The following is a 4,604-nucleotide window of genomic DNA, read 5'->3' on the forward strand; positions in this document are numbered from 1 at the left end:
AACAGTGGTGGAGACACAGAGCACAGGCAGAGTGAGCCTAATGAGATGATTATTACAGCATGCAGCGAGTGGCATAGGTCAGCCATGCTCTACAAACAACCAGTGACTGGCTACAAGAAAAATCAAGGATGTCTTTTTAAAAGGCACAGCTTTGAGATGAACCCTAAGGAAGTCATTTGCTATTCTCAGGTGCCTGTCAGTTAATTTTAGTAAATATTTAAGGTGCCCTGCTAGCTAGTAGGTTTTAGTAAATATTTAAGGTGCCCTGCTAGCTAGTAGGTTTTAGTAAATATTTAAGGTGCCCTGCTAGCTAGTAGGTTTTAGTAAATATTTAAGGTGCCTGCTAGCCAGTAGGTTTTAGTAAATATTTAAGGTGCCCTGCTAGCTAGTAGGTTTTAGTAAATATTTAAGGTGCCTGCTAGCTAGTAGGTTTTATTAAATATTTAAGGTGCCCTGCTAGCTAGTAGTTTTATTAAATATTTAAGGTGCCCTGCTGCTAGTAGTAGGTTTAGTTACATATTTAAGGTGCCTGCTAGCCAGTAGGTTTTTAGTAAATATTTAAGGTGCCTGCTAGCTACTATGGTTTTAGTAAATATTAAACAGTTGCCTGCTAGCTAGTAGGTTTTAGTAATATGTAAGGGCCCTGCTAGCTAGTGGTTTTAGTAAATATTAAAAAGGTGCCCTGCTAGCTAGTGGTTTTAGATAAATATTTAGGTTCCTGCTAGCTAGTAGGTTTTAGTAAATATTAAAAAGGTGCCCTGCTAGCTAGTAGGTTTTTAGTAAATATTTAAGGTGCCCTGCTAGCTACTAGGTTTAGTAAATATTAAACAAGTTGCCCTGCTAGCTAGTAGGTTTAGTAATATTAAAAGGTGTCCTGCTAGCTAGTAGGTTTTAGTAAATATTAAACAAGTTGCCATGCTAGCTAGTAGGTTTTATTAAATATTAAGGTGCCCTGCTAGCTAGTAGGGTTTTAGTAAATATTTAAGGTGCCCTGCTAGCTAGTAAGGTTTTAGTAGATATTAAAAGGTGCCCTGCTAACTAGTAGGTTTTAGTTAATATTAAACAAGTTGCCCTGCTAGCTAGTAGGTTTTATTAAATATTTTAAGGTGCCCTGCTACTAGTAGGTTTTAGTAAATATTAAAAAGTTGCCTGTTTAAAAGGGGCTAGTGGTTTTATTAAATATTAAGGTGCCCTCGCTAGCTAGTAGGTTTTATTAAATATTTAAGGTGCCCTGCTAGCTAGTAGGTTTTAGTAATATTTAAGGTGCCCTGCTAGTAGTAGTTTTAGTAAATATTAAGGTGCCCTGCTAACTAGTAGGTTTTAGTAATATTTAAAAAAGGTGCCCTGCTAGCTAGTAGGTTTAGTAAATATTTAAGCGTGCCTCCATAACGAAAACAAGGAATTGACAGCATTTCCAAATACACTGCTCAAAAAAATAAAGGGAACACTTAAACAACACAATGTAACTCAAGTCAATCACACTTCTGTGAAATCAAACTGTCCACTTAGGAAGCAACACTGATTGACAATAAATTTCACATGCTGTTGTGCAAATGGAATGACAAAGGTGGAAATTATAGGCAATTAGCAAGACACCCCCCAAAAAGGAGTGATTCTGCAGGTGGTGACCACAGACCACTTCTCAGTTCCTATGCTTCCTGGCTGATGTTTTTGGTCACTTTTGAATGCTGGCGGTGCTGCTCACTCTAGTGGTAGCATGAGACGGAGTTCTACAACCCACACAAGTGGTCAGGTAGTGCAGTTCATCCAGGATGGCACATCAATGCGAGCTGTGGCAAAAGGTTTGCTGTGTCTGTCAGCGTAGTGTCCAGAGCATGGAGGCGCTACCAGGAGAACAGGCCAGTACATCAGGAGACGTGGAGGAGCCGTAGGAGGGCAACAACCCAGCAGCGGACCGCTACCTCCGCCTTTGTGCAAGGAGGTGCACTGCCAGAGCCCTGCAAAATGACCTCCAGCAGGCCACAAATGTGCATGTGTCAGCATATGTCTCACAAGGGGTCTGAGGATCTCATCTCGGTACCTAATGGCAGTCAGGCTACCTCTGGCAAGCACATGAGGGCTGTGCGGCCCACACCATGACTGACCCATCGCCAAACCGGTCATGCTGGAGGATGTTGCAGGCAGCAGAACGTTCTCCCACGGCGTCTCCAGACTCTGTCACGTCTGTCACATGTGCTCATGTGCTCAGTGTGACCTGCTTTCATCTGTAGAGCACAGGGGCCAGTGGCGAATTTGCAATCTTGGTGTTCTCTGGCAAATGCAAACGTCCTGCACGGTGTTGGGCTGTAAGCACAACCCCCACCTGTGGACGTCGGGCCCTCATACCACCCTCATGGAGTCTGTTTCTGACCGTTTGAGCAGACACATGCACATTTGTGCCTGCTGGAGGTCATTTTGCAGGGCGCTGGCAGTGCACCTCCTTGCAAAAGCGGAGTAGCGGTCCTGCTGCTGGTTGTTTGCCCTCCTACGGCCTCCTCCACGTCTCCTGATGTACTGGCCTGTCTCCTGGTAGCGCCTCCATGCTCTGGACACTACGCTGACAGACACAGCAACCTTTTTGCCACAGCTCGCATTGATGTGCCATCCTGGTGACTGAACTGCACTACCTGAGCACTTGTGTGGGTTGTAGACTCCGTCTCATGCTACCACTAGAGTGAGAGCACCGCAGCATTCAAAAGTGACCAAAACATCAGCCAGGAAGCATAGGAACTGAAAGTGGTCTGTGGTCACCACCTGCAGAATTCACTCCTTTTTTGGGGGTGTCTTGCTAATTGCCTATAATTTCCACCTTTTGTCTATTCTTTGCCAACAGGCTTTTGCACAACAGCATGTGAAATTTATTGTCAATCAGTGTTGCTTCCTAAGTGGACAGTTTGATTTCACAGAAGTGTGATTGACTTGGAGTTACATTGTGTTGTTTAAGTGTTCCCTTTATTTTTTTGAGCAGTGTATATATACTTTTTTTACAGAAAGAACTCAATAGCCTATATTAAAGTCAATGTATGAAAAGCACAGTTTTATTTAAAGAATGATATCATTAGATATTACCTAACCCATAGATTTGCATGAAAATGATTTTTATAACCCACTGGCCTATATCAGTAGTGGACATATGGATCACTCTTTTTAATCTGTTTTTCACAGTATAAGAGCAGGGTCCCTTCACAGTGTGTACTAGTCAACTACACTAGCAGCCTAGGCTGGTCCACTCCCTGTCCTGTCCCATGGGTATGGTATGGACTAGGAGAGAGGGACTCACCACAGGTTGAGCATTTTCACGCAGCTACAGAGAAGAAAGAGTGTAGAGAGAAAAGACAGATTAATACAGCAGTCGATGGGACAGACCATGCCACACACACAACATACACAAGTGGARACAGGGGGCAGGGTTCAAAAGGTTGAAGACTCAATGGCTCCGACTCTTAGGTTCTAGAGCTAACTACACCGGTTTAGTTCTAACGAGTTCTAAGGACACTATTCAAATGATGTATAACCTCACTCTACTTCAACATACTGTATCACGGACGCTCATTACCACAAGCAAGACTTCCAAAATCCTTTCGGAACGGATGTAGAAAGGATTACCAGAGAGTGAGGGAGGGAAGGAGAGAAACAACAAGAGAAAAATAGAGCTTTACGCCTCATTGCTATGGAAACCCTGTTGTCACATTAATTGAACTGTCTTCTGGGGCCCTGGCTTTCAATGCAGTGGGATCATATCAAAGAGGAAGTCTATTGATGACGGGAAAATCAAAGGGCCAGCGGAAAACATATCAAAAGGGTATATGAATGAACAAGTGGGASACAAACCAATCACCTAACAATTTCAAACATATTTTCTAACGCCCTTTATGTCAGCAATGCCAAAGAGCAAGCAATGCAGACGCACGGTGGCTAGGAAAAAATCCCTAGAAAGGCAGGAACCTAGGAAGAAACCTAGAGGGGAACCAGGCTGGGGGACAACAGACACTGGTGGATTAGATTATATCGAAGGACAAAACACTCAATGTTGTCATTCACTATGCTGTGTATGTTACAGGTATTTCATTCACCAAAAATGTCAGTAGGTCCATCTAATTTTGGGTAATCCTAGAGATATTACATGATATGCACTGAGTTTTGATATGCTCATTGCATTCTATGAGTTTTCATTTGTTCTTCTCTTGCTGCACTGAGCTTATGAGAAGTGAGAGTCTCCCCTACTCCCTCTGCTTCACCTCTCCTCCTCCATCTCTCTCTTCTCTCTCCCCTACTCCCTCTGCTTCACCTCTCCTCCTCATCTCTCTCTCTCTCCTACTCCCTCTGCTTTACCTCTCCTCCTCATCTCTCTCTCTCTCCTACTCCCTCTGCTTTACCTCTCCTCCTCATCTCTCTCTCTCTCCTACTCCCTCTGCTTCACCTCTCCCTCTCCTCCTCATCTCTCTCTCTCTCTCCTACTCCTCTGCTTTACCTCTCCCTTACACTGTCCCCTCTTTGTGTGTTGCTTCCTGGTTGTGTACTTTCTAAGCCTGTGTCCTGCGTGTCCCTATTACAATCCTTTGTCTTGGTAAGGTTGGGACTGCTCCTTTATTCCCCCCCCCCCC

This window comes from Salvelinus sp. IW2-2015, unplaced genomic scaffold, assembly GCF_002910315.2.
Source record: "Salvelinus sp. IW2-2015 unplaced genomic scaffold, ASM291031v2 Un_scaffold3917, whole genome shotgun sequence".
Taxonomy (NCBI): domain Eukaryota; kingdom Metazoa; phylum Chordata; class Actinopteri; order Salmoniformes; family Salmonidae; genus Salvelinus; species Salvelinus sp. IW2-2015.